This window comes from Heptranchias perlo, chromosome 3 (assembly GCF_035084215.1).
Source record: "Heptranchias perlo isolate sHepPer1 chromosome 3, sHepPer1.hap1, whole genome shotgun sequence".
Lineage (NCBI taxonomy): Eukaryota > Metazoa > Chordata > Chondrichthyes > Hexanchiformes > Hexanchidae > Heptranchias > Heptranchias perlo.
In genome coordinates, this window is record NC_090327.1 from 130748066 (window position 1) to 130758803 (window position 10738).

Below are 10738 nucleotides of genomic sequence, written 5' to 3' on the forward strand. Positions count from 1 at the left end.
AAATCTGGCCAAACTAAGGTGCACCAGGATTCTGCCAATGTGGAGAAGCCCGGCTTTAGTTTATAAATTTGTTGCTGGGAGATCGGATGATGCAGGGGTTTAGATACTGGCCCTTTACCTCTGTTACATATTTTACAATAACATGATTACCTTTATCCATTAAATTGTCTTTTGTGTCTTTTAATGCCTTCAATGAAAGGCCTGGGGTTGAATTTTATACTTTGGCCAAGAATTGCGATTTCTGCAAACTGAATTTGGATTGTGCAGTCTGAGCTTGTGCAGTGTACCTAATTTCCCAGGATGCCTCAGTACCAGTCAGCTGACCTCATGGAGTTTTTTTTCTTTACCCCCTCCCTCCAAAGCACTTTTTACCCAGTAACTTTTTTTTCAAGTAATTTTCAAAAACAAGAGGACAAATTTTATATTGAGTATCTTTTTAAGAGAGGCTTTGTGTGTGTGTGTGTGTGTATGTGTGCGGGAGAGAGAAATAAAAGGTGAGTTCTCATTATACACCTGTTGTAGCTTTTGTGTTCTGTAATCTTCATTGAGTGAATTCAGGAGAGCTAAGGATCAGCTGAAAATGCACGTCAACTCCTTTTACCATCATACTTTGTGAAGACAGTTGTACCTGCTTATCTACCTATTCAAAATATTTTATTTGTTGCTTCCAAAATCTTATTGCTGATTAAACTCCTTGGGGCCAATTTTCATTCCCATCGCCTGGCGTTAACGGAGCATTAACAGCCTCAAAATGGAGTCGGTAGACTTACCGCCCCGTTACCACCGGCGACGCAGTCGGCTCCATTTTGAAAGGGGCCCACCGCCACCTGTTTCAGGTGATGGGCCCCTTTTAATATAGAAATCGGGGTCCCATAACATAAACAGGACCCTGATTACCATTTTAGGTCGGAATGGCCAGAGTGTGCATCCTGCAGGCTCCGACCAGTTCCACGGGCGCTGGAACCGAAGAGACCCAGCCAAAGGTAAGTGTTGAAATATTTTTGTGCGCCCCGGATGAATGCTCCATGTGTCACCACCACCCCGGGTCCCCCAACCTTCGCGATTGCAAACACCACCCCCCTTCCCCTCCCCTCCCCTCCGCCCCACCCCTCTCCAACTCGCCATGCTGCCCCGGCCCAATCTTGAGGCCTCAGTCCTGCGAGCTGCATCGGGAGGTATGTCTGGCTCGCCGCAGCTCGGCGGCCAAATTTAAATGAGGCCAGGAGCTCAAAATCGCGGTGGCCTTCTCATCGCTGGAACGGGAGCCGATCAGCGCGCTCCGCCAAGGGGGTCGCCCAAAGGTCAAAATCCACCCTCTAGTTTTCCGATTTTAATTTTGAGCCAAGAAAGCATAGATTTGTTCACAGGTGGATGAATTTAGGAATGTATACAAAGAAAAATAAAATTTGGCTGTTTATTTGACAAATCAGCTATCCTATGATACATGATTTCAGAAAATAACAGCCCCTCTTCAGTTGCACGTTGATGTCAGTTGCAGGGCTAAGATTATTTCTGATACTTTTATTTAGGTCGTAATTTATGTATTTTTTTGCAGCTCACAAATATTTTCTTACTGCGGAGACCAGTTCTTGTGCCTGACTCAATTAGTTACAGATACATTTTTTTCAGTCGAATAGGACAAAACCAATACTATGAAAGACTGAGATTGTGGGAAGGTGTACGCCACAGGAATTACTATGTCAGTTACCGGCTGAAAATTGCCATTGTTATTTATTTGACATACCAGCACTCCTATGATATGGGTCTCAGTTTGCAGTAGTGTCTCATTTGTTGCCTCCTGATTCCAATGAATGGGAAAGAGTCACAATGACCTGGAAATTGCTCATGAAATAACTAACAGTGCTCACCGCTATTTCAGAGCAAATGGAAGAGCACGTTCCGGAGAGCACACGTGCAGTCAAACGCAGAAATCTGGTAATTGCTCTAACATTTTCCCTGCTCATTTGAAAGTTTCACAGTAAAGCGATCTCGCCAGCTGAATGAATGGACCAGCTGGAAACAATCTAATCTCTCCATAAAAAAGATACGCTGGTTTTTTTTTTAGGTCTAAACTAACTTTTTAACAGCATGGTAAGTATTAATGACTGCCAAACAACCTCTCTGGTACTGAAAATTAACTTTTAAAAATGTGGAGTCTCATTCCCCCTGAACCTAATTGTTGTTGGACATTTTCTTTTAAATTTTAATTTTACATTTTTTTTTACTTATTCTTTCTGTCTCTTTTACCTCTGTCTTTTAGTCTTACCCTCTCTTAATTTTGCTTTCTCCAACTAATTTTATAGAGAGTTTACTAATCTCCCTGACACTTCCTGGTTCTTGGTCTGCGTGGGCCTGTGAAGGACGCTTCCACTTCCTGGTTCTGACCGCATGGCTTGTCAATGACGCTTCCAGCTGATTGGTTGAGGGGAGAGGGAACCCCTTTCCCCGCCCCCTCCACCCCCCCCCCCCCCCGCCCACCGCCCCCCTGCTCACAGCTCAGAGAAGCCCGGGAAAGACCCCTGCATTTTTTTTGCAGGTCTCCACTGAAGCAAGTTGGTGCCCAAAAACCTGCAAAAGGTTTGTCGGTGAGTTAGTTAGTTACGAGTGGCAGGCGACGTCCGTTCGCCGTTCAGCTCAATTTCTAGGCCCATACTCATCATACGAACGTGGCCTTCAATAGGAGCATTTTTCCAGTTACTGTGTAGCAGCTACTATGAATTTTGGAGCTATCAGAAGCAGCTTTCATCACCATTAAAGTGTTTGATGCTGGCTAAAATCCACAGTGTTTTTAGAATGTTGGGCAACACAACCAAAACAAAATAAAAAAACCTCTCTTTCTATTTTTGTTGATTTGCTAGAAGGAATTTTTTTAATAAGTGATTTAATGCGGAAAATGTCTTCCTAACGAGCACTGCAACATAATCTGGCGACAAAAGCAGTTAAAGGAGGCCCTGGAGGTAGGGTTGCCAAACTTCCAGGATTGTCCTGGATTCTCCAGGAATTAAAGATTAATCTCCAGGACACCTCTACGAGCAACCCAAGAGAAAAATCATAGGGGGCATTAAAAAAACAAATTGTGTGTGATTATTTTTATTATCTTTTGAACACTTTCATTTATTAGTTTTAAAAATATTGGAGACGGGATTAAGGGATTAAGAAGGCTGTTTGATAGACAGTCAAGAATCACCCAATTGGATAATTAAGAGCCTATTGGCTTTCCAAATGGCATGGGAAGGCGGTGCACCATGTGGATGGAAATGTTGGGTGACCAGTGGTGGGAGCGGAGTGGATGGAGGCAGGAGACCATGTGATGAACCATGCAGGAATACGTCCAACTAAAGTTGGCAACCTTGGCTGGAGGATGAAGAGGAAGGTGCATGAGTGATTCAGAGAGGGCTGTGCAGAAGAGCAGCTGCACCATGAGAAGGATGCTGTAAGCGGATTATTTCTCTGTTACTGTCACAACAAAGGGTTGTTAATCCTTCAACAATAACTTAGGCTTCATTCTTACCCGAGCGGTTATGAAACAACAAGCTTTAATAAATTGACTCTCAACAGTGTAATAATTACAATACAACTGTCTTCAGATTACATTAAATGACAAGCAATTAATACAACCTGGTTTGCCCGCGGACTCAGATTGATTAGATCTGACATTTGTAGCAGCCTGCGGCGGTGGACTTCCTATTGTCCTCTCAAGAGCTCTAAATTTTGGGAAGGGCATGCCCTATTTTTATACTATTCGGCTAAGTTGTTCTGCACGTAAACATCTCTGGCCTTATCTGCTGGTCATAAATTACCTTGTCAGGCTGACGCCACGTTAGCAACCCAAATGAGCTGTTCTACATTGCGTAACTAATGACCTCAACCTTTCATCTCTGATTACAAGCTGTTTGTTCCTCTGAGGAATGCATGGCCTTTCTTATCTGAGTACAGCCCCCCTATTCGGCCTTGCACGGCCCCACAAATGTCGATTTTGTAGCACCCACATCTCCTATTTTGGTGTAAACCACCTTCTCACATTAATGTTATCTATTCTATGGCCTCCCTGATGTTCTGCTGTGTGAGCTGTCCTTGTTCTCACAGAGATGCCGAATTCCACCCCGCCGCCCCCCCCCCCCCCGTTTAACATTCGCCCTCTTGCTAAAATGTTTTGGTGCCATGCGAGCCAGGATATTTGGCTCTAATTGTTTTAAACCATATTCTTACCTGTTTGCCAGTTGCAAGAGACATTTGGACCAATCTGACATGGGAAGGGCCAATGTGTAATATGTTACATGACCCAGTTTACCAGAGAGATTCTAAAATACTTCTATTAATAACACAATGTATTTGCAAAACACCAATTTTTCAGTGAAGTAGTCACTTTTTTTGTAACTTTATGAAAGAATAACAGGTACGTTCCTATCTGTCGTCCTAACATCAATTTAGTATTTAAAAATGTTCTAATATGAAATTTCACAAGGCGAGAATTATTCTGACAGAAATATGGTATCTATTGTAACTTTTAGACATTTAAAAGCAAATCCACAGATTTAAATATTAAAATCCTTTCAGATTTGCATCTCCAACTTTTCCTTTATTGGGTGCCTAGAACACATGCCTAACCCATATAAACTGGATGCATGGAAGTCCTGGGACCTTCTGAAAGGGAGAAGATAGGCTTTCTTTTTAGTGTTTTCATGTATCCCTTGTTGCATTTTGCTCCATGCATTCGTTGGTTTTGCTGCATTTTACGGTTTTTTTCCCTGCCAATACTTTTCTTCATTAATTTACTGGTTACCGCCAACGGATGTCACAACCTACAAAGAGGTGACGATGGGTATTCCCTCAGAGGTTCCAAACATGCTGCGTTAGAGGAGCTTGTGCGCAGCCAACAAATGCAGTGTAAGGGCCCCCGAGACGTTTTGGTTATACCTGTCACTAGCCTGGGACCCAGACCTGGACATGTCAGAGGAGACCTGTATACTCCACGTCCATGTCACTGGTCTGCCATCTGCTGCAGGATGATTCACAACATCTGAATCAAGGTCGGCTCCTGTAGAAGTAAAAGTTGTCACAGCGTGAATCTTTCCTGCTACTGTAACTTTCCAAGCCAACCGAATAGTAACTTTCAAAAGGGAATTGGATAAATACTTAAAGGGAAAAATTTACAGGGCTATGGGGAAAGGGCAGGGGAATGGGACTAATTAGATAGCTCTTTCAAAGAGCTGGCACAGGCACGATGGGCTGCACGGCCTCCTTCTGTGCTGTGCCTACTGTGATACTATGATAAATCTGTGACATGGTTCCGTTTATCTTTGCCTGCAAAAGTTGCCTTTGTTAAATATTAAGGATTCACTGCCAAGGGAGCAATCAGCATGCTTCATCATCCTCTGGACTGTGTTAGAGCAGGGGGAAAGAAATCAACATTATAGAGTAACAACTTTATGTACTGGCAGAAGCTAAAAAAAAAATGTAAATTTTGTGCCACACAGTGATCATCGTAGAAAATTTGTGAGGCAATTGTCCAACACATGGGATTTTTAAAAAAAATATACAATTGCATTGGCCGGGAATCGAACCCGGGCCTCCCGCGTGGCAGGCGAGAATTCTACCACTGAACCACCAATGCAAGAGATACTTAAAGTTTCTCTCTCTTTACCCATATCAAAAACTTTACTACAAGAAACAGACTCCTTCCACCCTTCCCCACACAAAGGTTACTAACTGAGCACTCTGATTCTCTGAATTCGACTTTACACAAAATAGCAAAATAAGCACATTTGGCTTGTCCACAAAAAAAAATATTGGTTTTCACCGAATGTGTTGGTCTAATAAAGTTGTTGCGTAAATTTGGAATATTTATCACACCGGGAGCTGGACTGCAGGCAGCTGTAACCTGAGCCTGTGGATGACGTTACAAGCTCTCAGCATCCAGCTTGCAAACCACCATCAACGTGCAACGCGACTTCCCACTGCATCCCCCAACTGCAGGTCGATTAATAACAGGCAAACGGTGACTTGCAAATGGCTGTAGGCTACATATTTTATTCTGGTAATAATAATAAAAATGTGCTGAGAGAAATATGCAAGAGATTGTGGCAGATGTGTGTTTTTTTTTTAGGCAGTGGACTAATTGAAATTGGCCAGACAGGGATTTATCAGCACACTTCTCTGAGAATAACAGTCTGGGATGAAATGGTCTGTGCGCATATTAGCAGTGATTTATAGTGCGTACTGAACTAAATTATTCCAATCCCCTTTGCATAGGGGAATGATTTGGATGAATTTACTTTTTCTTAACCGTTCTCAGGATTGAAATTGAACTGCAAGGGACTATGCATTGAAGTGGATTTTAAAATTCCAAATACACACACTGGCATTTTATGTGGAATAGAATCTTGGAGGATCTTAAACCCAGAAAGCAGAAAACCAACTGTGATATTTTTAGCTGTTTGAAATAATATTTCCCCATGAATTAAAATGCTAATGGATATAAAATTAGGGAATATTTATCATAATAAATGAATCCTAAAAATAAAAATATGTATTGCTTTCCCATTATTATAATGTTCATCAATATGATGAAATTTGGCTAAATTTATGTAAGCCTAGATGTGCTGTGGAGGCTCCAGCCTCGCTGGATGTTTGGTGGGGTTTGATCTCCGACCAACCAACGCTACACATTGTTGACCCCGCCTAATTACTGGGGTCACCCTGAGTTGAATAATGCTGGCAAGGTCCAGCCATTGCAAATGCCTCTGATTAGGACCTCACCCTTTTGGAGTGGAAAAATAGTGTGTGGTTAGAGGCTTTAAATGCCTGCAACAGGATAAAGGGTTAAGCATCCTCAAGAGAGTTGAACCCAGCGGTGAAGCAGAAACTGCCCTCAAAATGAAACAGGCCTTCCGAGCATTGACAACTCTCCAGGATTGTCCTGGAGTCTCCAGAAATTAAAGATTAATGCCCCCGCTCCCGATCTCCTCTCTCTCTCCCGATCTTCTCCCCCTCTCTCGATCTCCTCCTCCACCTCTCCCGATCGTCTTCCCACTATCTCGATCTCTTCCCCCTCTCCCAATCTCCTCCTCCCCCTCTCCCAATCTCCTCCCCCCCTCCCGATCTCCTCCTCCCCCTCTCCCGATCTGCTTCTCCCCCTCCCCCGATCTCCTCCTCCCCCACTCCCGATCTCCTCCTCCCCCCCTCCCGATCTCCTCCTCCCCCCCTCCCGATCTCCTCCTCCCCCCCTCCCGATCTCCTCCTCCCCCTCTCCCGATCTGCTTCTCCCCCTCCCCCGATGGTCTTCCCTCTTCTCCCGATCGGCTTCCCCTCTTTCCCGATCATCTTCCCCCCTCCTGATCTGCTCCTCCCCCTCTCCGGATCTCCTCTTCTCCCTCTCTCGATCGTCTCCACCCTCTTCTGATCATCTCCACCCTCTCCCTATCGTCTTCCCCCCTCCCGATCTCCTCCCCCTCTCCCGATCTAGTACCCCTCTCCCAATCTCCTCCTCCCACTCTCCCAATCATCTTTCCCCCTCTCCCGATCTCCTCCTCCCCCTCTCTCAATCGTCTTTCCCCCCTCCCGATCATCTTCACCCCCTCTCCTGATCTGCTCCTCCCCCTCTCCCAATGATCTTCCCCCTCTCCAGATCTCCTTCTCCCCCTCTCCCAATGGTCTTCCCCCTCTCCCGATCTCCTCCTCCCCCTCTCCTGATATGCTCCTCCCCCTCTCCCAATGGTCTTCCCCCTCTCCTGATCCCCCTCTCCTGATCGTCTTCCACCTCCTGATGTGCTCCTCCCCCTCTCCTGATCTCCTCTTCCCCCCCTCCCGATCATCTCCACCCTCTCCCGATCGTCTCCACCCTCTCCTGATCGTCTTCCCAACCTCCTGATCTCCTCCCCCTCTCCCAATGACTTGGATATGAATGTAAAAGGTATGATCAGTAAGTTCGCTGATGATACAAAAATTGGTAGGGTGGTAAATAGCGAGGAGGATAGCCTCAGTCTGCAGGACGATATAGATGGGTTGGTCAGATGGGTGGAACAGTGGCAAATGGAATTTAACCCGGAAAAGTGCGAGGTGATGCACTTTGGAGGGACTAACAAGGCAAGGGAATACACAATGAATGGGAGGACCCTAGGCAAGACAGAGGGTCAGAGGGATCTTGGTGTGCAAGTTCACAGATCCCTGAAGGCGGCAGAACAGGTAGATAAGGTGGTAAAGAAGGCATATGGGATACTTGCCTTTATTAGCCGAGGCATAGAATATAAGAGCAAGGAGGTTATGATGGAGCTGTATAAAACACTGGTTAGGCCACAGCTGGAGTACTGTGTGCAGTTCTGGTCGCCACACTACAGGAAGGATGTGATCGCTTTGGAGAGGGTGCAGAGGAGATTCACCAGGATGTTACCAGGGCTGGAGCGCTTCAGCTATGAAGAGAGACTGGGAAGATTGGGTTTGTTTTCCTTGGAGCAGAGGAGGCTGAGGGGGGACATGATTGAGGTGTACAAAATTATGAGGGGCACAGATAGGATGGATACTAAGGAGCTTTTTCCCTTTGTTGAGGGTACTATAACAAGGGGACATAGATTCAAGGTAAAAGGCGGGAGGTTTAGAGGGGATTTGAGAAAGAACTTTTTCACCCAGAGGGTGGTTGGAGTCTGGAACTCACTGCCTGAAAGGGTTGTGGAGGCAGGAACCCTCACAACATTCAAGAAGCATTTGGATGAGCACTTGAAATGCCATAGCATACAAGGCTACGGACCAAATGCTGGAATATGGGATTAGAGTAGACAGGGCTGATGGCCGGCGCGGACACGATGGGCCGAAGGGCCTCTATCCGTCCTGTATAACTCTATGACTCTATGACTCTATGACTCTCCCGATCGCCTTCCCCCCCTCTTCCGATCGCCTTCCCCCCCTCTTCCGATCGCCTTCCCCCCCTCTCCCGATCGCCTTCCCCCCCTCTTCCGATCGCCTTTCCCCCTCTCCCGATCGCCTTCCCCCCCCTCTCCCGATCGCCTTCCCCCCCCTCCCGATCGCCTTCCCCCCTCTCCCGATCGCCTTCCCCCCCTCTCCCGATCGCCTTCCCCCCCCTCCCGATCGCCTTCCCCCCCCTCCCGATCGCCTTCCCCCTCTCCCGATCGCCTTCCCCCCCTCTCCCGATCGCCTTCCCCCCCTCTCCCGATCGCCTTCCCCCCCTCTCCCGATCGCCTTCCCCCCCCCTCCCGATCGTCTTCCCCCCCCCTCCCGATCGCCTTCCCCCCCCCTCCCGATCGCCTTCCCCCCCCCTCTCCTGATCAACTTCCCCCCCCCCCCCCGATCGCCTTCCCCCCCCCCTCCCGATCGCCTTCACCCCCCCCTCCCGATCGTCTTCCCCCCCCCCCCCGATCGCCTTCCCCCCCCCTCCCGATCGCCTTCCCCCCCCCCTCCCGATCGCCTTCCCCCCCCCCCCGATCGCCTTCCCCCCCCCTCCCGATCGCCTTCCCCCCCTCCCGATCACCTTCCCCCCTCCCTCCCGATCGCCTTCCCCCCCCTCTCCTGATCAACTTCCCCTCTCTCCCAATTAGCAATGGCCCAAAATTTAAAACTGCTTCCCCAGCGAGCTGCCTGTAATCATGCAGCAGGCATCCACAGCTTGCTGGTCAAATTTAAATGAGGCCCGAGGCCCAATGTCGAGTGTACCTCGGGCCTACACATTCCAGCGCAGGGATTGTTCCCTGTGACTAGTTCGTGCCGGCAGTGCAGCACTATTTAGTTTCGTCGCCAAGAGGTCCCTCTCAGGACTTAGCTGCCATAAGACAAGAGCCACCTTAATCCAAAGAGACTCCTATTGAGATGAAGCAGCCAGTCACCTCATGTACTCCAAGGAGAAGCACTAGATTAGTCTTAAGATCTTATAGTTCACATTCTGTCACCAAGAAGACGTATGTTTAGAATCATAGAATCATAGACTGATACAGCACAGAAGGAGGCCATTCGGCCCATCGTGCCTCTGCCGGCTCTTTGGAAGAGCTGTCTAATTTAGTCCCACACTCCAGCTCTTATAGAATCATCTAAATTGTAAGAAGCATTACGCAGATATACATACTGTGGGTTTTGAATAAAATTATGGTAGCATTAAAGCTGTTGTGTATGCAGACATTGTTTTTGGGCAAGGTTTGGGACTGGCTTTGATGAGGTGGCATGAACCAGAGCTGTGTGAGTTGATGTGCAGGGAGAAGGGTCTGTGGATAATGACAGTTTTATGTTACGAAATGGGAAGATAGAGGCAGGATTGTAATAGTCAGATGTTGTCGTCAAAAGACGGTCTTCCATATCAGACTGACATAAATTTCTCTTGAAGCCAGCAACAGGTTGTCCTCCACTCCTTCATAACTACTGCTCCTCTTGCTGATACCCTTTCCTGCTGTTGGGGGTCTCCGTCCTCTGGGACCTCCATGAGGAGGTTTCTTTGTAGGGTGAAGTTGTGCAGCATGCTGCAGATCACCATGATCCTCAAGACCCTTGCCAGACTATATTACAGGACCCCACAATCAATCCAAACACCTGAAGCATGCCTTCAACAAGCCTCTGGGAATACTTAGTAATGATTCTAGTAGATGAATGGACCTAATTATAGTGCTACTCAGGTGGGGTCCTGGGAAAATCCACCGGTGTCATCATCCAAAGATGCAGTGGACAGTGTTTATCTCTGAGGAGATTTTTTTCTTGTATTAAAGAGTGGTGATACCTTGGAATTCCTTGAAGTAAAGGTATT

At 47.0% G+C, this 10738-nt stretch overlaps 1 non-coding gene across 1 annotated transcript; it reads right to left on the minus strand.

Moving 5' to 3' along the window:
* Nucleotides 1–5543: 5543 nt before the first annotated feature.
* On the minus strand, nt 5544–5614 carry trnag-gcc (transfer RNA glycine (anticodon GCC)). The gene has a single exon. It is a non-coding gene; the product is annotated as a tRNA-Gly (tRNA).
* Between the last annotated feature and the right edge of the window lie 5124 nt (nt 5615–10738).